This window comes from Lepidothrix coronata, unplaced genomic scaffold, assembly GCF_001604755.1.
Source record: "Lepidothrix coronata isolate B3197 unplaced genomic scaffold, Lepidothrix_coronata-1.0 Scaffold114, whole genome shotgun sequence".
In the NCBI taxonomy this organism is placed as follows: Eukaryota; Metazoa; Chordata; class Aves; order Passeriformes; family Pipridae; genus Lepidothrix; species Lepidothrix coronata.
In genome coordinates this window covers 1,748,800-1,774,815 of record NW_016690294.1, presented here as the reverse complement: position 1 = coordinate 1,774,815, position 26,016 = coordinate 1,748,800, and the positions used below count along the sequence as shown (strand labels likewise).

General features: G+C 39.4%; 1 protein-coding gene across 16 annotated transcripts in view; it reads right to left on the bottom strand.

Annotated features, from left to right (window-relative positions):
• ADGRL2 (adhesion G protein-coupled receptor L2) overlaps positions 1–24,497 on the bottom strand; it is a 376,238-nt gene extending 351,741 nt beyond the window's left edge. For 10 of the 16 annotated variants that reach the window (XM_017824910.1, XM_017824913.1, XM_017824920.1 and 7 more), the window contains exon 1: positions 24,375–24,497. The gene's annotated coding sequence lies outside the window, so the exon portion shown is untranslated. The remainder of the gene's footprint in view (positions 1–24,374) is intronic. The other 6 variants (XM_017824919.1, XM_017824922.1, XM_017824921.1 and 3 more) reach the window with 1 other exon arrangement.
• Positions 24,498–26,016: the final 1,519 nt, after the last annotated feature.

Genomic DNA, 26,016 nt, shown 5'->3' with positions numbered 1-26,016 from the left:
CATCTTTAAAATACTTCGGTAGTTTACGGTACTTTCTTATTATCAGTATTATAAAGAGTTGAAATGGTGGTGGTCATAATTTATCCAGACCTAAAAATGCAAATCAGAATATCCTTTTTCTTACCTTCTTATTGTCTTTTAGAACTGTGAAGCTGTGGGTCTCTGTTAGAGTAAGGGCAACATCTGTTACAACACAAAATTAACAGATTCCTAACAATTACACTCGGACCATCCCATGCTTCCACCTGTAAACCTTACTGTTGCTCACCTACTGAATGTGAATGGCAGTCAGCTAATGACAAAAATTATCACTAAGACAATGTACAACTCTGGGACTGAGGGTCTGCTCCTCTACTAAATTCAGTTTCTCGTCCACCTCTGTATTGGCACAAAAAAGTCCAATTGCCTGAACGAGCAGAGCTGCTGAAACGAGAAGAAGAGATAAAGAGTTGGTCTGCAGATCATCACGTTGCAATTCCAAAAGTCATTTATGGATTTTTGCAGACAAAATACACAGGGAAAAAGCATAATTGAAGATTGATGTCTGATGGAGTGTTTTCGTTTGGTTCTTTGTGATTCAAAGAGCTTTCCCTACTTGTTCCCTTTTTTCTTTGAAGTGTCAACCCAGTTCAAAATGGGCTCTGGAACTTCAAGGGACTTACAAGCTGATGTGACAAGTTTCACGTTCAATTAAAAAGATATATTGACATGTGCAACCTCTGCTATGTGGGAAAGTGGAGATTTAACAGTAAATAACGAAATGTGTTTAGTGTTGTAGGGGATTCTCTCTCTTTCCATCAGCTGCTCGGGAGATTGAAAAGGACTGTGAAAAGCAAGGAAAGAAAGCAAGACAAACAAATGTTTCGCAGTGCTCAAAGTCACAAGCAACTCTGGTGATGCCATGTTGAAAGTATTTCAGCCAGAAACCCTTCCCCCGCCGCCTTCTCCCAGCTGCATTTTCTCTCGTGAAAGAGTAGTTTACTCTACAAGTTATCAGAAAAGCAAACAAACAAGGAAGTTTACACAAAACTCAAGGGGAATGGAGCGATAGGAGGACGACAGAAAACAACAAAAGCAAGGAAATGGACAGATAAACGTCAAACGCACCCTCTGGACCCTTCCATTTGTTTTACAGCAGCTCATTTAAAAGACTCCTCCTTCCTTACTTTCAGGATGCTTCCTGCTGTGCCCAGGTTTGAAGGCATCCGATCCTATTTACTCTGGGTACCTGGGGTGGGTTTCACCAGCACTGATAGCTGCACATTCGGAGGGGGGGGGGGGAAGAAGACCCTCTTCTCAGCACTTCTGGGGAGAGAGCAGAGCTTGTCTGGGGCAGGGAAGCAGGTTTGTTGACCTGCTGCAAAAATCTATGATCCTGTTTTTAAGACTCAATTTTACCACAAAATTCCCGCCCAGACCCAGATAATACACTTCAGCTTTTTCTGCCTAAACCCCCCATCTCCATACCAGCAACATAATTTATTTGCTCGTTCTTTTTGGGTGAGATTTGCAGCATCTCTGAGAATTAGCTTGAAACAGAGAGTAAAATCTCCCTGGATTCCAGCACGAGGTTATTAGTTGTACGCTTGGGTTTTCCCCACCTGCCTGCCTAGATCATGAGATGCATTTCAGGGTGTGTGTTAACCCCAACTCACACAGCACAGCTCTGATTTTGGATGGGTGCTCCAAGCACCGATGACAAACAGTAATTGAGAGGAGAGTGTGGGCTACTGTCTTTAAGTCAGGAACCTGAACCTGGGGGACTTGGTTGGGTTGTATCTGAATCAAAAGCAGATAAATTTAGCCTTGGATTCTTTTATTTGTTTCTGACAGGATCCAACATGCAAGCACTGACTAGGCAAATTCCTCTACTCTTTTCTGAATAGTATTGTGGAAAATGGGAACAACTTTGTGCTGAAGGAAATTAATGGGCTTGGGATGTTATTTTCAAATTGTTGTAAAGTTTGTCATAACAACACTTCTTTTACAGTTTTTTTGATTGCTCAGGAATATTACTTTTCTTCTTTAGTGAAAGGTCACACAACTTATATGCTGTCTCTTAAAATCAGTGAATGCATAATGGCTTCTGCTGCTCTAACAGGAATCATTAAACAAATTCATAAATCAATGAAGCACACCGATGCATTACTTTAATTATAATTTCTGTTCAGATGGTTGGCTTATGTAATGTAATTGTTTACTATGTCTGAGTATTACTCCAGAGAAGCTTGGATGGATCTTCATTTCAAAATCTATTCTAATTTCTTAAGCATTTTCATGACATTAACAAACACTAGGCTATGGAGTAGACTGAAGAAATTCGGTTAAAGGAAAAATACACCCCCCCTCCACTCCCATTTTGCCATTTGTTATGAGATAATTTTAAGCATTCCTGTCATTCTGTGTGTTTTCTTGGAGATGAATGCTGTCCTTAGGTTTGTCACTTAAACCTCCATAACAGTCTTTTAGGCATTGCAGAGCATTACACGTCATTTGGTAGAGAGAATTTCTGAGTTGGTATCAACAGTACCACACTCAAGGTATTAGACACGACCAAACAGAAAACAGGAGACATTAATAGCACGAGGAGCACTGACATTTTTCTCTGAAACACAAGGAGTAATGGGTTAAGATGAAATATGATAAAATTCATTTCCTTGAAATAATATTTTTCCTAGCAGAGTGGTGCAGAATAGCAAAGTGTTCAACAATTATGATTTATGCTTCTAGCAAAATCAAGGGCTTGTCTCAGAAATAATGAGATTAAAACCCCTTCGACAACTATAATTTGGATTCTTATTTATTTCTTGTGTTCTTAGCTTTTGGGGCTTGTGTTATCACGAAGAAATGAAACTCCCATAATCTGATAACCTCAGGCACTGGGGTTTTCAGAATAAAATAAAACTAAGAATATCATGAAGTCCCAGGGATGGGATTTACAAGTGCCCAATGGCCTGGATGAAGTTAACTCAGGCAGCAAATTAGGGCCCTGCTGAGGGTATTGAACTGCAGGAAGTGAAGATATTCCTCAGCCAAACAGACTTGGAGAGATCTGAGCCAAAGACCAGGATTTCAGGGGAGTGTAAAGGGAAATCTGGGCTGGAGGAGGGAGGCTGAGAAAGGCTGTACAGGTACAGTGCAGAAAAAAGGACTGTATTAGGTGAACAGATCACCTGGCTGAGAATGAGCTTTGCATTTATCCCTGAAGGCAGTATCAGCACAATGCTTTTGTATCCTGTAGTCTCTCAAATTGGCTACAGTAGGACAGTCATGATTTTCAGGCCTTCAGTACTGGGTGGATTGAAAAGAATCTGTGATTTTTCTCACCACCTATCTTACAATCTACATATTCCTTCAATGTCCAGGCATGAGAATGCATATTTCTCTCCCATGCTTTTTTGAGTAAAGAGTAAAACTGTCTTCAGTTTATTTTTATTACATACAAGGCGTTTAAATGAGAAATGTTATCTAAATTTCTCATTGATGTTAACTTGAGAATTTTCCCCAGGGTCTTACAAACTTCCACTGTTCCACATGTCATGTTTTCTGCTACTACTGGCATGTTGCTTCATACATTGAATTACACTATTGCATAGGCTTGTAATCTCAGGGTGGTCTCTAGAGGCTGGGATTTGTCTTAAAGAACAACCATTGGCACAAGCTGGTACAGAAACTGTCCCTCTTGAACCTCAGCAGGATTTAGGATTTAGCAGTCTGCTAACTTCTTTCTTGTCCTTGCCTTTGCTGGAGTGACTGGTGCTGATCTGTATCAGAAACCAACTGAGTTGTCCAAACACACGATGATAGGAAAGACAGAAAATTGACATTCTCCTCCACTAACAGGCTTCTGCTCCAGGATGTGAATGACTGGTATTGTACAATTTCTTTGTCTGTGTGAAACTTGGGAAGTACTGTAAAGGAGTTCTTACTATTTTTAATCATTTGTGGAAATCTGTAATCAAAATCACAATCAACTGCTGAAGTGTTCCATGTAATCTTAATTCAGAAACATGTCAGCATTAATTGCGTTTTGTTAGCAGTATGAAAGGAATCTTTTCAGCAGATACCAGATCATATATATCAAAGTACTTGGGACCAAAATAAAATAATGTACCACTTGAGCCTTAATGCTTCAGAAAGGTAAAGGGAGTTATTTGGATATTTACTTATGCCTGGTTCTGCTGTAAGGTTATTCTAAATTACTCTTCCACACACCTTTCTCTGTGAAGTATCTAAATACTCCTGGGCCTCCAGAAAAATACCTGGCCTCAGTCCAGCTGTGTCTAGATTTAAGATTGCGTGGTCTGTCTCAGCAACAGCACAGACCTCTTTTCCCTTTCTTGTAGGGGAAACTTCAGTGAGAGGTTTTGGGAGGGACATGTTCGTAAGACAGATGGATTTATAACTTTGTAGTGAAACACACAGCAAAAGCCATCTTATGAAAGACAACGTTATGAAACAGAGGAGAACAAAAGTTGTACAAATTAGAGACAACATGGTCAGTGATTTTTTCAGTGACTTTTTTAGTTATAAATCTTTACTGTCATCAAATGTCAACAGAATCCATTCATGGATCCAACTTAGAAAGATACAAAATGCTTAGGACTTGAAAGGGGTTGAAAATGCATCGCAAGTAGCAAGAACACATTTGTTCGTGCAATTTGACTGTCTGCAAATTAAACAGTTCACTGTTTATCCTTGATCTTTATACAAGTTTCATCAGCAGAGATGGGTTTGGCTGTAGAACAATGTGACCTTGGACCATAAATTAACTACCTGGCTTTATGTGCAGCAGTTGCAACGAGCTTTTCGGGGGTGGGGGATGCGTGTTGGTGGTGGTGTGTTCAGAGGGGGGTTTTTTAAATATAGTTATTTCTTCAGCATGGCCAATGTGATCAAGGCTGTCCCACAGGACTTTTGTTCTTGGATGGTGCAGATCAGGCCCACAGGAATCAGCCTGCTGATTTACCATGTCAGAACAGATTTTCCCTCCTCCTTTGCCCTGTTAGACTGCAGTTCTTTGTTATCTGCAGAGGCAGTTCCTCTCCTCAGTGAACCAGGCAGCAGCATCACCATTCTCTGCTTGAGAGAATGGTTCCTGTTGAGTCTTAACTCTGAACCAAAGCAGGGAGAGAAATACACGTTATCCTTATTATTATGGTTCCATCTAAATAGACAGCCACAGTCCTGGAGAAGGGAATGAGAGCATGGCCCATCCTCGGGGAGGGCACTGCTGCCAGGGCACTGCACCCCTGCAATGGTGAGCTCTGCATGGCACTCACAGCTCAGCTGGGCACCCACATTTGGGGGAGTTTGCTCTGTTTTCAGAACAGGTCCATGCCCTGAGGGCAAAGCCAGCTCTCCGGATGGAATCCAGTGAGGTAACGGGCTTCAGCCACAGACCAAACAGCCAAATGTCTTCTCCGAAGCTATCCCCATTTATTTATTTTTACAAGGTTTTGATTCATTTTGTTTGAGTGAAACGGCTGCTATTTCTGCCTTTGCTCAGTTTGAACATGTTTTAGTAGAGGATTAGTCTCCTCGGGCAGGTGCAAGGAAAGTGCTTACGGGTCCGACAGTGAAAAGAACCGGCCGGGAGGGAACAAAACCTCGACACTTTGTGGTATAATGAGCCCATTTAAACAGGAGTGAATGTTTGACATTTACATTTCCCTGTCTCCTGTACAAGGCCAGAACAACGTTCTGAAAATACAAAAGGGGTGGAAAATATTTTGCTTGAAACAAAATAGAAAAAAAAAATAAAAATCCCTCTAATTTATCGAGCCTCCAGCCCTGACAACTTGTCATGGGAAAAACTGGGTGCGTTTCATCCCTCGGGACAACTCTGCTTTCAGTTGTTCCACGGATCAGCTCTGGTGTCACTTTGGAGAAAAGACACCTGCTCCTTTCTCAGCCAGTGGTGAAACAGCAAACTCTGCTTAAAAATTAACAAAAACTTAAAAGGAAGAGAAAAAAAAAAAAAGAAAGTGAAATGGATGAAAATTAGAGAGTGGGGATAGGAGAATTATAAGAGAGGCAAAAAATTAATAAAGCCTACGTTATTTATTCTAACTTTCTAAAGCCATGACTAATGCATAATTTAAATATGTTTAATTAATTAAACCGGTAAATGGATACCTAGCAATTTCAAGGAGCTTGCAAATAAGCTCAAATAGATTACATTATCAGAACAGGCAGAGAGCATGCCCAATAATATCTAATTTGTCTGTTAAATAACACATCATTGTTCCAGTTCAAATTCCTCCTTAAGACCTCTTTGCTCTGTTGCACCTGTGAATGGTAAGGCTCAGGGTTTGCAAAGAATATCGCTTATTATGGTGGTGAAATTTGTCTCATTGTCTTCTGATTTGTACTATTTGTGCTATCTTGCACTTGCACCTAGCACAGGAACTTTTCCAACCTGTTTAGAAGGAGTTTAGCTCAGTAGGCTTCTGGTAAGAACAAGGGCTTGTAGACAGCACACTAATATTACTAAGAAATTAGTAGAAAGAATGGCACTGAGTAGTGATTTAGTTCTTGAAAGTCACAGTCATAATTAAAGATACATTTTCTACTTAACTTTCTAAGAATAGCAAAGCATAACAGAGACTTTTCATCTCCATGATAAATATTATCTGCAATATTTTCATTGTCTTAACATTTTTTTAGGAAACTTATGAATACATTAAAAAAAAAGAAAGAACAACAATACAAATTAAAGACTTGATATCTGTATGAACAAAACTGCTTAGATGAAACAAAAGCTGGTCTGGGCGTCTGCCAAAACTTATATCTAACACAGATCCCTCTAGGCTCAGCTAACCTTGGTTTTGATGATGGAGAGAGAAAAACAGGACACAAAAGGGCAGGCATAGAGCAAGAGAATGCGGTTGTGTGGCAGCAGAAGTGGGGTAAGAATTTGTACAGGAACAGGTTTGTGTCATGGGGAGAACTGCAATGAATGGAGTGAAGGTGAGGATGTCTGCACAAGGGTGCTTTTTGACCTGCATAGGAGCCAAAATGCAATTCATGAATAAGATGACAAAGGAAAGTTTTATGTCAAAAACCAGTGAAGACTTCACAAAGAACTCTAATCCCATCTGCCTCTCTCCCAGAAAGATTAAGATTAATTCAGAAATTATTTTGATCCTTCTATAAAGTCCTAAACCTTTTCAGTATAACTCAAAACCAATCTTGGCTTAAATTCAAAAGGCCACTGTGTATTTTTCAGTCACTGACATCTGAATATCTCATTAGTGTGTTGAAATTATCACTCAAATGACCGTTTTATTTGCCTAAGTGCCGATTTAATAGACCAAATGCAAGATTTGGCAGTGTTCTAAGGCACCCATGTTTGCAAATGGAGTGCTGACTTGGAATTATATGTGATTATCTTTGTGCTGCTGTTCAGTGCAAGCAAGAATTCAACTCCTCCATCACTGCAGTTCTTACATCAAAACCTGAGGTACTGTAAGCAATCAACCTATCAGGTGCTACAATGCATCCAGGTTTTCTCCTTGGGTTTTGTTTGGTTTTGTTTGATTGTTTGGGGGTTTTTCAATTTATTTTACAGGAAAGCACTGCACATCTTTATTTTTTATTTTTTCGTTTTTAACTGATTTTAAAGCTTTTAATTCAAACTTCAGTTCCTGGGTATAACAGCTGATGTGAGTTTGAAGGAAACAGTCCAGAGAACAGCTCTGTAGTTGTCAGAAGCAGCAAGACCAGAAGCTTAGAGGGTCCAGAAAGGATGAACAAAGGAAGGGTTAAGGGCACCCTGAATGGCACCCTTGCTGATGACAAGTGCATGATGACTGATGAAAAGCTGTTAGATAGCCACCTTCCATTGAATCCACATTCTACAGATAGGAAACTATTTAAATGGCAGATGTTTAGGTTAAAATCTCTCTCATTTAACCACTGAACTGACCAATCTGGGAATTTTGGTTAGGCTGTGTCAGTAAACATTGAAAGATGCATTCCAAATTTAAAAGAAACCCCACAGCAACAACAAACCCCTCGAGACCTCCTGTTATAAGAAACTCGTCTGATATCACCAGATAAAACTGTTTGAAAATACAGAATAATTGTGAAAGGGAGCTCATTTGGTTAATAAATGGGTTATCCTTGTAAGAGTTTTATAGTAACGTGGGAGAGCTTTGTGAGACAGAAGGATCCTCCTTCTCTGTGGCTTTTCTATTGCTGTTCACTGCAGGCACACAGAAAAGGTGCTATGTTTGCACAGCGTTATTATTCAAACCTATCAATGCTAAAAATCCTTTTTAGCTAATCTGTCCTCGCTGCTGGAAACACACTGGCATTTCTTAAAGTCCTGGTGTTTTCTCCAGACAAGCTCTGGCATAATTCCAGCAGGGATTCTGACCCTTCAGAGCCCTGGGACTTCAGTGAAGGCCAGTCAGTCCCACCAAACTGTGACAGGTCTGTGGGGTGGGCAAACACCACAGAGAGGTTCTGATGCTGCCCTAGCACTCATTTGAACTGATTCCCACTGAAAAGTCTTGGATCACATTTACAGAGCAGCATCCCTGTTTTGTTAAAGAAAAAAAATAAAAAAGGTATGGTTTATTATTGCATAAGGATGCCCAGTGCAAAAACACCATCAAAAAGTGGGCAGATATGTGTCAATATGAACCCCAGTCACAGTGGGAAGCCCAAACAGATATTTGAGTGTTCAAATGTGTGTGTGCAGAAGCAGAAGGAAAACAGACATGTTCTTCAATGAGACATTTTTATTTTTGAAATTGATAGTGCCTATTACATGCAAACTGCTTTGCATTTTTACAGTTAGCAAATGTCAATAAATCCATGGCAGGTAAAAGGGCACTGCTACTATGGCAGTTATTGGAATTCTATACTTTGTCAAATATATGTACCTCTTAATTCAATAATCTTTAAAAGCAATACTCATTGTGGTTTCAAGTATGACACCTGACCTTTTGTTAATGTCAAATACCATTTTACTTTAGCATGGGAAATTATTATATTTCTATAAATATAATCATTATTCTTTGGAAAAATGTATTAAAGAAATAGAATAGGGAACTGATCAGCTAATCAATTCTTTCCCATGACAGTGATTTTATGTATTGTTGTTGACATTTCTGTAAGTACCCTAAGAAAGCCCATGGTATAAAAGAAAACAGTAACTCTGAGTCAAAATTCTACCTGTAATACTGGCCTGCTAGCTGAGAGCAGAGAAAAACCCAAAATTCTGTTGTGCTGATTGGCAAGAAGAATGTAGCATTAAGTTGTTTTTCCAGCCAAGCTCGATAAAATCTCTGGCAACAGTTGTACAATGTGTGGTTTGGAACTTTTCTTAAAGGTAGCTAAGTTAAGTACAGTTTACAAAATACCTATTTAGTTGTCATAGATATGTCCAGTTCTGCCTTAAAAGCAAGCCAGCAGCAGGGGAGATAAAGAATTCAGTTCCACATCATTAGGAGATACAGAATTTCTTTGCTACCCTGAGCAAATACACTTGCACTGAATGAAATGTGTCAGTTCAGCTCGAACCTGGTGCTTGACCAGTGTGTTCACACAGATTATCTGTCAATGTGTGCTTTGCTTTTCACCTTGACAGGATAAATCTCACTGATTCATGGGAGCGTTTGTGCTAAAGGGAGAGCGGGGTTAAAAAAGGACTCTGAAAATATGTGTATTTTTCACTTATCTCTACGTATGTAAATATAGCCAGAGATGCATTTCTGCTGAGCAGCTGGGTTGTGCTGAACAACCTTGCACAGAGAAGTGCATTGTCCTTTCTGTTGGGACAGGCCAAGGCAGAACTGTGATCTGTGCAAGAAAAGCAATGTACATTCTCTTTGTTTATGATGTGCCTCCAATGGTGCTGCATGTGCCAGAAAATTACTCTTTAAATAGCAACCTTCTTCACCTTCCATACTTGGCATTGACATTGTTTTCTTTATGAGGTAAAGTGCAGAAAGATACAACACAGCCTTAGCATGGCTCAGTAAGAGAGTAGTGCCAGATTTAGACTTTGTTTATGACATAGTTCTTCTATGAATATGCAAGCAAAAATCAAAAGACTCTCCAGCTTGCGAAAAAGAATTCATTATAAAACCCCACAACAAACCTAATGAGAACTTTAACGATTCCTGATTCAAACATTACATTAGAGGGCAAAAGAGTAGCAAAAGAGCAGCAGGGATGAATCAGTTGCCTTACTGATGTATGAAATAATGGAGTGCATGAGTATGGAAAACATGAGATTATTTTGGAATATTTATGTGGACATTTTAGGTTATCAAGCTTTCTGTGTGTTATTTATAAGGAGAAAGATGGGTTAAAATCTGGGAGTCAGAATAGGGCTATTGGAAAGGGCCTTTTACCTCCAGGAGTCTCTTTGCTAAAGATAACAGAAGACTCAGTCACCTAGGCAGTAATTTTTAAAAATGAACCACCATCTAAAGAAGAGGGAATTTTCCAGAGGCAGCATTTTACTACTGCTGGTACAGACTTTGCTAAATTTGGCCTGGACATTTTGCCCCTCGACATTCAGTAATTGAAATGACCAATAGAGGCTGTGGCCACGGCTCTGAAAAAAGCTCTGCTGCCTACTTGTAATTCATTGCTGGTTGCTTAACTCCCCCTAAAAGTCAGCTCCTCATTTACAGTTGATATAAGTCTCTCTCTAAAGGCTGGAGGAAAGGTAATGTGACTCATGAACCTGCTTTTCAGGACACACACACAAAAGTCTTCTCCAAGATCTCACTGAATTGGTCGGTGCTGTTTTCCAGCACGGGAAGAGTCTCCCCCAGAGCTCTGGGAGGGGAAGGAGGTGAAGGCTGGCACTCAGTGGAGAATCTTCTGCAAAATTCAATAGTTCACTGACAACCAGGAGTTGATAATGGAAAATTTAAAAACAAAAAGTGAATGTTCAATTCAAATCTTACACCTGGATATGCAGATATGAAAGCGGGTGGATTTCTACCAGATTTACTAAGAGATGTATTTGAAAGTAAACGCTTTTGAAAAACCTAGGTATTTAATTAAAATAAATTAATTAATGTGAATAAATTACAAATGCCAGGATTTGCTGGAAAAATATCAACGAAATCTCTGACATTCTCTAGAAAAATGCATGGAATATCTGACAACTGTGGGTCTATTCACTGAACACTTTCAAGGACTGAAGGACAACAGAGAATAAGAGAAACACAGAGAGTGCTCTGGAAAAGAAAAGACAGAGTGCACTGTACATTCTTGACCACAACCTAACAAACCAAGGCTGTTTGATGGTACAGGAGTGGCTGCAGAGTCTTTGGACAGAGCCATATGCATGCATTTAATTGCAAAATCAGGCTGAAAAACAGCTGTTGTTTCATGAGAATCTTAAACCTACACTTTTGTCCAATAGGCCACTAAAGTCTGTATTTAACCTTTACTACATGAATCGTTCCATGCCCTCTCAGCCTGAGGAAATGAGGTGGTTTCAGGGCCTTTAAGCCAAATGATGAAAACTCCTCAGGCCCAAGTACAGTATTACAGGTGGGGAGCACTAATTTTAAGGTACAGTAACGTGCACCACACAAGGATCTTGCACATGTCATCTTCTCTTTTCAGTTACAAATTTATCTCTTTTAATGTGAGACAATGGAGCATGGGAAGAGATAAGGAAAGGAATATGACACTGGGAGCCTGATTGGTTTAGCTGAAAATTCAGCAGCACCTCCTGCTTTGCTGAAGGAATGCAACCTGCTGGTGACAGCAATCGTGGCTTGACAGAGGATCAATCACCAGAGTTACAAGTGCTTTGCCCTTTTACTGATATGTGGCAGTTTTGGAAAACAGCATCCTAGATAATCCCCTGGGGAACAACTTTTTGGATTATCTCTGGTGACCCCAGTTTTCCTACACAAACACGTGTGTGCTTCATATTCTCAGCCCCAGTTAGGATAATAGCCTTGGTAACAATGGAGTGCAGAATAACTAAGGAGCTTTTCTGGGCTTGGCAGACACCAAAGGCACCTTGAACAAACAGGATAAAACAACAACAACCACCACAGAAGTGTAAAGGCACCTGCAGCTGCCCTGTGCAGCTCTGCTGGGAACAGCTTTACTGACTGGGAGCAGTTTGATTCACTCCTTGCATTTCTTCTGGTTTCAGCCAGCAGAACTTGAGTGAAATAGCCTTTTTAATTTCCTTCCAAAATTCACACTTACATTAGTTTAAAATTGGAATATCAAAGCAATGAGCCAGACCCCTTTTATTTGGCCAGTGTTCATCCTGTAACTACCCAAGTGACTCCTGCATTAGCAAAATCTTCCGTGTCCAAAGACTAGAGGAAGATTTGAAAGATTAGGACACATAAAGTTTTGAAAGGATTTGCCAGGTTTGGCATTTGCACCTGTGTAACTAGCAAAGGACAAAGTTTAGCCCTTAATATTGTTTTATCCTGGCAGCATTTGAATATATCCTGGTTTGATTTTGCATCCACTCCTAACTCCTTAACAGTTTTAAATATGGTTGTGACTTCCCGCTGGGGTCACTGAGCAGTGTTAGCTAAACATTCAGAGTGTGATATTTTATTACAGTTAAGCTTTCCAAAAGCCAAGAGGAATGCATGAGTAAAATACTAGAGATGGAATTTTTAAAGTCTATTTGGCTTTCAATTCATATGACTTATTAACATATATTTTAAGGATATTGATTCCAAAGAAGTAACACACCCACCAAGAGAGACCCAAGATAAAGGCTAATGTGTAAATTGCTTTAAAAACTGTAGTTACTGTAATTACATGGAGCATTTTACAAGCAGCTAGGGACTGCTTTGGATAGATGACTCAAATTTAATCAGTATCTGGCACAGATTGCCTTTCTTTCACACCTCGCGTTTCTGAAGTACCATTCTAGGGGAACCTGCTGGAATCGTGAGCTCTGTTATCACATTTATCTCTGTTCAGCCTCCAAAAGAGTGACTTTCCCAGATCTCACAGGAGATATGGGCCTGGGTCCTTTTTTCAGGAGTATATGTCTTTTCATTTTCAGGCAAACTCCATTCAGCTACCCAGGCCAGGTTTGTAATCACACAGAAAATTATGTGTGAAATACAGAAAATGTTGGTTTGTTGATGTCTCTACCTCAGACTACAAGATAAAGGAAGCACTCACAGCCCTTTGTACTCACAGGACATAAACACTTGTGCTAAATCTTTTATAAAATGCAACTTATTTATTCTATGGGCTTTTTTTTTTTAAATTATTATTATTTGTATTAGCTGTCAAGAAAGTGTCAGTTAAAAAAAGGGCCCCCCAAATGATCTATGCCTTTCAAAGCCAGAAAGAAACAGAAAATAATTAGATATAGTAAATGTGAAAATTGATCTATCTGAAGAGTGTGCAGTTTACAAGCAAGGAATCAATCAGTTTACACCATACAGATTAAAATCATGTATCATTGTTCTTAATGGTCCGAGCTGTAAAGGTCTGAAAGTCTAAATAGAATTCCTGATGATTACTTTTATTAAAATCCTAAGTATTGGAAGATATACAATGACTGTCTAGATTGATTACTGTATTATCTGCTTTGTAGAAAAATAATACCTTTACTTTTTGCTTGTTGCAAAAATCCTCATTACCATGCCTAATACACTCTGTCCCTGGAGTAAATTAAAGCATTTCCTTCTTTTGTACTATATTTTCCTTAAAGTTGGATTCCTAGAAATACTGGGACTATGCTGTGACATCTGAGTTCTGGAGATCAATTTATAGCTGCTAAAGATCAGGAAGAATTGCCCATTAAAACAGTTACTATTTGACAAATAACAACATTTGTGTTTAGCCTGGATATTTATCAAGCAGACAGAGCACTTATTCCTGATGTCTGAATGAAGGTCTGCATGAACAAACTTATTAATCAGTTAGATTCTGCTTTTAAACCACGTCTTATTTAAATAGAAACCACCAGCCTGCACTTTTACATATAATGATACTTCACATTCATATTTTTCACTTCTTATTTTAAAGTTCTAAACTAAAAATGGGCTTTGGACAATTTCTTAACTGTTGGTGAGTGAAGACTTTTTTTAAGCAAAACATCTTATCAAAATGAAAATGTATCCTTTTAATTTCTCTGTCGTATAAGATTGTGGTATCAAAAACCTGTAAACAAAAATCATTTCTATATAAAGTTTTATTCTGAAAACATCAATATGTTACCAGTAGCCCTCCTGGTTTTGTTTCCAAAGAATACATTGGTTAAATTGACACTATTTTGTGGAATTTGTCAGCACTGATGGAAATGTATTCTATGGAAAAACTCAGTTCCATCAAGGTGTTCCAAGCAGCTTAGAGATCAAACCCACAGGGGGAAAAAAAAAAGAAACCTTTGCATAGGTGTCAGTTACAAAGAGACTACAATTTTTAGTAAGGAATTGGCTTAACTAAAATAAAGAGGTGTGGATAAGACAAAAGTTTCTAAGGAGAGCTTTGTGGTCCATCATCCTACTTAATTTCCTTGTGGATTATGTAAGAGCTGTTAAATGTTGAGGATTTCTGTTCAAATGGATCACAGCATGGGACTACCTAATTTCTGTTTACTGTTCAAACTACTACAGGTACAGCATGCATTTTAACAGCAAATTATGAATTTGGCCCCTATATTTCACTTTATGTATTCTGAATGCTGTATCAGCTCTGGTTTTTGAGGACAGGTTCAAAATCCACGGAACTCGTTTCAAGAAGGAATGAATAATAGACACACCATTTTCTTCCATGAATAATTATATTCTGTATTTACAAAGCATTTATTTTTCAAAGCTGCATACGAATATTAGCAAAACAATCACCACAGCATCCTTGTGTGCCAGGTTTTACATATAGCAAAAGAGATAGAAAATACAGAGCCTGGCACTTTAGTCCTATAACTAGGGTGTCAAGCTACTAAAGTAATGCAAATAACAATAATGGTATGGGAGAAACCTTTCAAGTTTGAGTCTCTAACTGGCTTGATTTTCATAGGTTTAGACTTCTGAGAACTCACAACTCCCTTTGAAGTCAATTGAAAATGTGAGTGTCAGCACACATTAAAATCAGACCACTAATTTGGATGCTTAAACATGAAATTTAAATTCACAAGTCAAAGTTTGGAAAAATTCACCTGGGTGACTTTTCCAAAGGTACCTTATAAACCAGTGTCAGAACTAGGAGATTCTTGGTTTTCAATAACTTCTTTTCACAGAGATTCCAGCACGGACACAATGGACTAAACAAGTCACTGTGTGATAGATCTGTGCATCTAAAGTAAGTTGGAGTGGGAAGGGCACCACAGTCCAGATACTGCAAGGGCAAGAGAACATTCCCTTCCTCTCAGAGCAGCTTAATTGCAGATTTCTGATGCCACACTGCTTCGTGGAGAGGGCTCTGAAAAAGTCTGGTCATTTTATATAAAATCCTCCTCCACCTGCCTGCACATTACCTCCTACTTTGCTCCACAGAACTGACTGGAACAGCAGTGTTATTGGCTCCAAAACTCCTATGGCTGAGCTTTGTTAACACTTTTTAGAAGTTATGCCCCAGATTGTCCTGCCCAGTGTCCCAGGTCGCTTCCTCAGCCTCAGTGGAGCACAAGGAATTTTTCTCAGTTCTGGCTGTTACTGTGCAGAGAGTATTGAGAGAAGAGCGATTATGAGGAGCAACTTCCTCCTCAGCTGCCAGCCCCAGGAGGTGGGCACAGTGCAGAAAGAGTGTTCCTTCATCTGTATCATCTCCCAGGTTTAATGAGGCAGCCAAAGTTACCTTCTATGGCAGGTCTGCAGCAAGACTCAAGAACTAATGAACACACTAAGAGCTCCTAATGCTGAAATAAGGGCCAGAGCTGGTGAATTCTGTCTCATGTCTCAGGATATCCTCCCTTAGTCAGTACTGCCACTCCAGAGAAGTCAGTTTGTGGTGTGAATCATCAAACACTGAGAACCCAACATACATGTCATGCCTTTGAATTTGGGCTAGTTCTGGCTTGTCTTGTGGCCTGAATGCCCACCACTGCTCAAGTGCCATCAGAGGCACTCCTGAAACACATCCTCTAGCTCAGTGATATCCAGGAGCAGCCAGGCTATTTTTGTGTGTGAGCTGCAGCTCAGGGTTTTGGGAGGAGGAGGAGATTTGCTGCCAGAGTGCACTCATAATTCATGTGCCCCCTCATCGAGGTACAGCCTCCATGCACTCCTGGGCTGCTGCTCCACCTGGGCACTGCCAAGGCCAGCACACATCAGGAGTTTGCCTGCAGTGGAACTCCGTAAGTGGGCACTAGTGGGATATCTCAGGTTTATAAACTATGGAAGAGGAGCAGTAGAAGTTGGGAGTAACAATAACCTAAACTGTTGTATTACAAGGAGTTGTTTCATCCTTTGAATACTCAGGAGCAGATACTACAACCTCACTCACTAAAGCCCCATCTGAGAGTCCTGTTCATACCCAGCTGACATTCAAAGGATGAAATAATGGAGTAATGCTATTGCTGTACTAAAACTGCATAAAATCCGAACAATACTGTAAATAAGGAAAGCTTACCACAGTTTAGTGTATCTTCTTTCCGTTACATTTTGTGAGAGAATGAGGCATATGAACACCAGAAAAGAGTCAGCTTAGATTGTGATTCTTGCAGCTTTAATTATGAGCAGCTCCAAGTCTCCATGTTTACAGAAGAGAGATTACCTACATGTTATTTGAAAACCATTGGGTGTAAGTTTATAGTGGTAACAGGCAAGTCTAATTTTTTTTCATACTTAGGATTTAATAGTTACAGAATGCTGCCCAAGGGAAAAAAAAATGAACAAGTAGTAACTTGATATTTATTCTACACAGACGTGAAGAAAGCTTAAAGAAATACACAATGTCTGAAACATTGACATGTATAACTATTTTAATTGTAATGTTGCTTTTCTAATAGACTTTTCTGCTGTGGTACAGGTTGAAATAGTTGCAAGGTTTTCCAGCCCCCAAAAAAACCCAAAACAAAACACCCCAAACCCACCCCCAACCCCAAAAAAACATGGCAAAAAACTGTTTGGAACAGCTTGTGGTGGAGTCATAAAAACTGCACCAAGTTGATCCAGCCTGAAGCTGAGACCATGGCATTGCACTTTGAATAAACAATGCTGTCTTTCCTAGGCCAGATTATTGTAAATAAATTATTGTCCATACTGTAAATATGGACTCCTCCTTCTTCTGATATTTCTCATCTATCCTGGAGAATATTTCTGAAGAATGCTCAGATGTTTTCTAGTGCAGAAAGTCCCTAGATTTTGAAAGCCTGATTTATCACAGCTTCTTTCACGTGCTTAAGCTAAAGCCTATATGAAACATAAAAGCCATTATTTTAAATTCACTTACCTACAGTGGATAATTTTTATTCCATTGATATTTATATGCACGATAAATTTATTTGGTGCCTTGGTTCCTTTTTTAACTTTAGAATTGTCATTTGTGTTACATTTTAAGCCAAATTATAAAAATACTCAGTTATGTAACTGCCAACACCACAGTATTTCTTCTTATTATGGAGACAAACACAGAGTATATTGGAAAAAAAGTTGTGAATCTCATTTCTGATCCTAATGAAGCAAGTAACCCATTATACCAAGGTTAATTTGTTGACTCATGATTTCCACTTATCCAATGATATACTGAATCATATGAACAAACCTCTACATCTAATCAGTTTTTTTTATTGAATCCTGACCTTTTATACACCTTCTTCTTGATTATGAATGACAGTGACCTTTATCTAATTTAAAACACACATACTGATGCAAAAATATGCAAAGTACACATGTAAATTCTGAATTAAGATGAAGATGTGCATAATCTTCCAGGGAGAAATTGCTTTAGAGAGAGATGTTTATATTAGAGCCAATTGAGGGTATGTGGGGAGAAAAAGTGAATTAGTCAGGACTCAGATGGGTTTGGAGGAACAGCTGCAGAGATACCCAAGTCTGTTTAGATTTTCTTAGCTTCTATTTAGAAGCCTGAAATGTCAATATAAATATCAATTTTTATTATGCTATTCAGCTTTTTATGGCATCCATGAAATGATCCAAATGCAATGAAGTCAGACAAAACACCTCTTCACCTCAGGTTTGACACACTCTACCTCAGTATAGCATTTATGTTTCACTCCAAATACATAATAGTCATTTTCCACAGCACAAATGCTGGGTCAAATTCACAACATTATAAAAGCTGCCTGGTTCACTTGGCCATTTTTCTCATTAAAAAGGAATGGTATGAGCATCATCTGGAGATGGTCTTTTTAATTCAGGATATAATTAGGGATTGCTGTAAATGCTGAAAAATAAATAAACAAATATAAGAGGAGTGCCTCCTGTGGAAATAAACCTCTCCAACTTTGCTTTTGCTTTTTTTCTGTTTGTCACTAATGGGTCTGCACTGAAATTACTAAAGATGAACCCAGCAATGGGCACAGCCTGAACCACTGTGTAATCCTATAATCCACTCTCTCTTTTCACAAGTCATTCCTTTCTCTGAATTGCTGTGAACCCCAGTTGTACATCAGCAGCTTTGCTCTGGCCTCTGCCTTGAAAAAATACATGGAAAAAAATATATATCTACAAAGAAAATTTGCAAAACTCCGTGTAAAGACTGTCAAAGCACAAATCTAACAAACACATTCCTCTGAGAGACTCCAAGCAAACAGTACCTGGCATTAGCATGTACTTTCATGATTAACAACAGGGGGTTGTCAGACTGCTATTTCTGAAATAAACAGATTTATCCTGACAGATAATCAGCAGTTTGCACTACCTAATACATGTTATCATCCGCCACTGACATCATTACATTAAAAGCACACTTAGTATAATCTTTTGTAGGAAATTAAACAGGTTTTATGACACACTTTTGGTGGGGTTTTTTGTGGGGGGATGGAGGGGATCTTGGGGAAGGGACTGCGAGTTTAGAGAAAAGGTTCATGGCAAACCACCCAGGAAAGACCCCTGGAAATGCCATGCTGTATTTGGGTTTTCACAATCTAGCAATGTAATTTATAAATAAATTAAAACTAAATGTTGTGACTGTAAACCATGTCCTGTGCTTTTAAGCAGTCTTCTATAATGTCCTTGGCTGTCCCTCATGTTACCTCAATACTCTTCTGTGTCTCTCTGTATCTGTCCTGCCAGTTCCACATAAAAACTCGCCAGACAGCATCTATTTGTGATCCACTTGTGATCTTGCCATTTATAGACATATTTTTTAGGCTGGCAGGTGGACTTTGGGTGACCATTGAGCATTGCCTGTATAGTTTTCTGGCAAGAACAACATTTCTCTTCTTTAAATTTCAGGCATCTCTTCATGGACCATCTCTTCCTCCCTTGAAAGAGGAGGCACAGAACTTGCTGGACAGGAAAAGCAGAAACCTTTGGAGCTCTGCAGGAAATGCGGACCAAGGTCTCTGCTCTTGGGGTCTCTGTGGATCCTCCCTCCAACCAGGCTGCTCACTGCTCACTTACCTGGCTGTTCCTGCAGTGATCAAGTTTGGACTCAACACAGACAATGAAATTTTAGTAAGAAAAGCTTAATATACCTTCCCTATATATATATATAAATATATATACACACACACACACAAAATATACATGTATATATAATGTTCCTACCCTCCTCCAAGTAAATGATTCTTGCCCCAGCTGTAAGGGTGGTGGGAGTTATATATTCTCACAATCACTGAGCAAATTCTGAAATTTCTTTCCTTTCTTAAATTTTAGGTTGCCAATTAACATTATACTGTTACCATCTCTGAACTCACATAACACAGCCAGTGCACAGACTAGGTAACAAAAATTGCATGGGGACTGTCACTTGAGTTTAACAAGTATTTCATCTCCTTCCTCAGAGGGCATTTTCCAAGTCACAGACTTTCCTGGAGGGGCAAGGCAGATATCAAAGTCCTGGCTCCAAAGGCCTGTTGTGTCAAGTCTTATTTCTCCAGAGGCAGAACCTGCATCCCTCTCTCAGTCCTTTGTCTCACATGGAATGCATTTGGTCTTTCCTGCCTTCTGCCTTCATAACTTGGCAGGAGGAGAAGTAAGAAATGGTGACTGGGGGGTTTTTATCCATTCCCACTCGTGCATGTTCATGTACCATTCCCCCAACACCAAAAAACCCAACAGCCCCCCAACCAACACAGCACAACTCAAACAGCAGGAGGGCTGAAGTCCTTACATTGCAAAGGTAACCTCTAAATAAAGAAGTGGCAGCACCACATACCTTAAACACATCTGAATTCCTGGGTACTCTTTGTCTCCTATAAAACCTAACCCTTGACAAATATGTATGTGTTGATCAAGCACCTCTTACCCTCCTTTCCCCCTTTATTCCTCTCCCTACCATTTCAGTTGCAGTTGTTAAAACTAACGCAGAATTTTGCCACAGAGCTTTTGCTTCAGGTACGCTGGACAAAACTGCAGCATCTGATACTCTGATGTGGAATAGAAATAAATGTTAATCTGACCAAGTGATTTCAGTGGTTTATTTTGTTTTCATTTCTAAAAGTGCTGAATTTCTACTGACCCACATTCTGCGTATTTCTTGTACTCCGTGATGTCTGAGGTTGCTTAGATTTTCATTTGCATTAGATATTATTTTGTGTCCAAAGGTCAAATGAGCATTGCTTTTGAGTCAGATGCCTACTGGCTGCATTTCTAGTAGTTAATTTTTTCACACTGAGAAAAATAAGAAGTGGGAGGCAGTTCAAGCTATCCCAAATAAACAGACAGAAGTAAAGCAACAATTACTTTTCCTGTGTGGACTGCTCTTGCTCATTTCTCCTCGAGAGATAACACTCACTGACATAATGTCAGATAACCATGTTCAGTGTTTCACAGACTTGCCATTTAAAGATTCATTTCCACTCCACTTATTTTCGTTTTATCAGCTCCTCTTTTGGTGCATTTCATCTGTGAAAATTTTCATGTAGACTCTCCAGAGCAGGAATTTGAGAGAGAGGGAAGCAAAGGGGTCTCACTTGACTTAAAACACCTCTAGAAATCATAAAGGGAGTGAGATAGGACAGAAAAATGAGAAGTTCTCATCAGAATAGTTGTTTGCATAAAATTCTCAACTGTTACTAAAGCTTCAGTGCAGTTCCTGGGGAGGATGAATATAGAAAGCCTCAGGTTAACTTCAGTCATTACTGAGCATTTTACATCTGCTGAAGAATTCCAAACACATTAAAGGTTGTCAATCTAAACCTTTAGACCAAAATAAATAAATAAATAAATAAATAAATAAGGAGCAACTCCAAAGGCAATCAGTAGGCAAGTTACAGATCTGATTCAGCTTTTAACCCCCAGAGGTATAAGCACACTTTATGTGCAAAAGATATGCAATGTCTGTACTCTGCAATGTTACATTTTAATAATCTACAGTAGAAGGCAGTGATAAAAAGAAGAATATGACATAATTGTGTATGTAATTTGATGAGAAGCTGTGGGGAACATATTTTTCCTATGCACTTATAGAAAATACTAATGACAAATCACTGACTGAGGACTTTGTTGACAGTTAAATTTCCTATTTATAGCTATACATTTTCTCAAAACCTCTACAACTTACTTTTTAGGATCTTTTTTTTTTTCCCCCCCCTCTCTAGAATACTTTTAAGGTACAGTTCAGCTTACAGCTCCAAGGTTTACTTCATCTTATAGATCCTGCTGCAAGGCACCCTACAGTGGAGGATCAGGTAACTCATCCTGAAGAGGTGTTTGCTGAGTTACTATAGCAATGGAGAGTTTGCAGAGCAGGAACCACCCCGACAGGAAAAGGGAACTGGCTGCAGGAGGACACTGACAGGCTGGTCTGGAAAACTGCACAGCCTAAATTAGAAATGAAACACGGGGGTCACTCCTTTGAGTTTGCTGCAAATAGATTCAGAGGCCTCGATGATATGAACACCTGATTTCGTGTCATTTATTTCGAGGGATTAAACTGAGCTGTGTCAGGCAAACCTGGGGAACCTTCAAGGAGACTTGAGTACATAATTGGGAAGTGACTCCATGAAATCCTGCTGATGACTCACCAAGGAACACTTTTGTCCCTGTCAGACATTGGTCATGGTGTGAGAGGTGGGAAGGAATCAGGAAATAACTGTCCGCTGGGAGAATATTTTAATCCACTTACAAAAAACTTTCCTTGGAAAGGCCTTTTCCTCTCTTTTTCGTATCTCCAGTGGTGAGTCATCTAATCTCATCTCTGTATATTGCTAAACTCCACAGGGATCACCTTTACTTCCCAACTTTACCCTGGCCAGAGATTCAGTCAGACAAAAGATCCTTAATGTCTTTCCTTAAGTTCAGCTCACTTCTCTAAAATGCATTCCCCTTCTCTTTCACAAAATGAAAGAAGTCTTTTTTTAGAAATGCCTTTTTTCTTCTCTCTTCTTTTTTGTTTTCTATTTTTTTCCTTCTGGGGGAGGCAGGATGCCTGTATCAAATGTCTCTTTTCTGTAAATCAAAATCGCTTTGTGAGGAGAAAGTTGAGTTGCTGGGAAGAATACATTTTTTTTTCTCCTGTCCAAAAAGGATTCTCAGATTTTACTTTTAAAACCCACAGATCAAAAATGTGTTTTTTTTTCTCCCCACCTTATATATATGCTTCTTCTCTCTAACATTAATTTATTCAAAAAACCCTGCACTTGAAAGAGTTAATAAAAATTCTAATTACAGGATAAGAAAGAAAGGTCAGACTCCACTTACATCATTGTGAAGGGCTTTTATTACACCCTGCTATAAAACATATTTCTTTTTTTTCAGTTGCCATCCTCACAGGATAACCTGCATACCAATAGGATCTCCAAAATGCCAGGAAGCAAAAGATATTTATCTGCTAAATTCTATGTACAGTAACCTTACAAATGCCAGAGAAAGAAAGATTGCCCTCTGCACAGTAATACTTGTGTAGATGTCTTCTTTATGCTAACAATGACAAGGCTCTCTAGGTTTCTACTGTACTCCAAAACCAGAATGCATTTTTTTTTTCAAAAAGCAGAAACTGTATATCAAAAAGAAAAGATGCACATTTTAGGCACTGAAATACTTAATATAGTAAGCAAGTACTCTCCTGTCTAATCTCTGTCTAATCCAGAAAGGTAAAATGGAAATGTATGACTCAAGTATTCTTGAAGAAATTAGACAGGTTATGTTTGGGAGTATCTCTCTGTCCTGGCTGGTCAACTAAATTTTCATTTTAAGCTCAGTTTGAAGCCTCCCAGACCCGTTACTTGATTAACTCGAGGATGTTACATAGCAAGTTATACAAAAGCAGCCTGGCTCCAAATCTAATTGCTGTCATTTTTTAACTCCAGCTGTGGAAGACAACAAACAAGAACTTTACTGTGGGACAAACGCGAGTCAGAAAAATTCTAATTTTTGCAATATATTACTCTTTAAATCCATTACTTTGATTTAATATGTCCAAAGTTGTCTATATAGTTATTTCAATTATTTTCAGCTCTAAATTCTGACAACAAATTCATAGAAATCTACATTAATAAATGCAAGATTTACTGTCTGCTTTCCTGAAGACAGTGTGTGCTGTCAGAAGCACCAGTTCAATATCTCATGTGATGTATGCTCAAAGTTAGAATGTAACTAATGACGTAGGGACTGACTTCCCTCTTCTGAAGGAGTTTTTTAGGAATCACATTCAAATAGTTGCTTCAGAGTTGCACTTTGCAGGGCAAGCACTGCCTTTCCAACCTTTCTAAAGAATAAATATTAACAGAGAACAGTGAAGGTTCCATTTCACCACTTCTGATGGCAATTTTATTAACTATATGTTTATCTTGTGGTCTAAATTTATGACAGGCCCATTTGCAGTGAGGCCTGGAGTTTCCTTGTTTACAACGCTGCAAAGTAAAAGGTGACCTTTTTATTTTTGTTTAAAACCTTTCAACAGTTTGTTCTGCTCCAGAGATGGCACCTTAATAAGCTCTCAGCCCAGAAAGCTCTCGTTTTCCTTTTGGGGGGTACAGGGCACTGCATTGACTCACACAGACATTAGAAAACATTTTTAAAAGAGAATACAAACTTGGTTGAAGATCACATTTGTCGATTAGAAAGCTGTTGTGCTGAGATCATACCTGCCATTATGAAAAGGGAAAGAAAACCAGGGGGTAGGGGACACATCGCTGGCTAAATAAACGGTAAATGAGCTGTTTAAACAGTTGCATCTATACACACAAGCAACAAAAGCATCAAGCACCTGGCGCAATTCTATTAGGACCTAATTCTGGCAACAATATGCATCATTATGGTGGGATCTGATAGCGAGCAAACACTGGAGGCATTACACGTCTTTAGAAGAATCAGACTTCCTACCTTAGCAAGAGTGATAGAAGGTAAGTCCCCCTTTAAAGAAAGTTGTAAGTAAAGCCAGGCAGCAGTTGCAGTAAATTGAGTCCTTTCAGTCACTGTACACATGCAGCAGTTCTGCAATAAGGGAAAAATATAATGGGAGGAGCAGCTGTGAACGAGTGACCTCCCGAAGCTGAGTTCTCTTTGTGAATCGAGCACCGGGAGCCAGTGCCTCTGATTTGCATGGATTATCTCCACTTGAACTGATACATTTAAATGGACTGGCACGGGGGCACGGGGATGAAAAAAAAAAAGGAGAAAAAAAAAGAAAGGCCGAGCGAGCGAGCGGTCGGAGGAGCGAGGGGAGCGCCGGGCGCGGAGGGGAGCGGAGCGGGCGCCGGGCTGTGCGCGGGCTCGGGCAGAGCCGCGGCTGGAAGAGCTACAGCTCCCTCTTCATGTCGCAGCCGTAAGACGAGGAAAGCTGTCATCACGGCGGAGTTTAAAACAGATCCCCCCCTCCCCCCTCCGCCCCAGCTTGTGATGGTCCATTTGATCAGATTCCTATAAACACGTAATAACTCAGCCCGACGTGCGGCCGGGGGTTTGGGCTGCGAGCCCCGAGTGATTATAAATCTGCTGAACGCTGCTAAATGATTTCAAACACAGAAATGTTTTGAACGTAGTAACTGGTTGGGATGTTTCCGAGTGTGCAGTGACAGATTTATCATTTGCCAGTGTGCAGGTGCCTTTAAAATAGTCAAGGGATGGTGGCATTCAAAGCTGGCTGTGCAGGGAGATCACCAACAGGATGATGGGCTGTGCTCCACAACGTTATCCAGCATCTACCAAGACAAAAGAGAGACAAAAAAATTTGCATTCAACCACTTCAGAATTCCTCCCTTATTACCATAAATGCCACAAACATTACCTGTTGCACACTCCTGATTTGATTTAAATGCAGTACTTAAGCTGATTAGAGAAATGTGAGAGTACGTTCAACCCTCTTGAGCCTGCGCCCAATCCAAGAGGATCCTGAACTCAACTTTGTTTCTTTTGTTTAGAGTATTTCAAATAAGTTGGTTTTGCACCATGGTACAGAATTTTGCAAACCTCTGCATGGATTAATTCTGCTCAGAACTTGGACTAAAAGTCATGAAAGGATGAATGGCTGGTCACATGTTCTTCCATCAGTGTCTGAAGCTAGGAATGGATGCAATTGCATTCTTTGGGAATCATTAATGGATGAGATTTGGTGGGACAAAATGGCCTATATTAGCACTTAAACCACCAGAATGTTGTCTTGTAAGAAACATATCTTGCTGTAAAATATTGCTTGTTCAGAGATCAACAGAATGAAAATGTCTACAAACACAACCACGGCTAAATTCTGTCTCCAGCTCATTTGCAGACCAAGCTGAGTCCAACAGGAGTCTGTTGTGTTCCTGTTTCATATTCCTGGGGTAAAGCCTCAGAGTTCTTTTTGTAGGATCCCAGCATTTACGTGTAACAGAGAATCTGGAATGGTGCCTCTGTCTGAACAGAATACAGGGTAAATACAGTACTTAATCTAGTAATGCTTCTTGGAAACATCACATTTACAGTAAAATTTGCTACAGATAAATGATCCCATAGGCACTGGACAAAGTAGTGGAGAATATATTTGGAT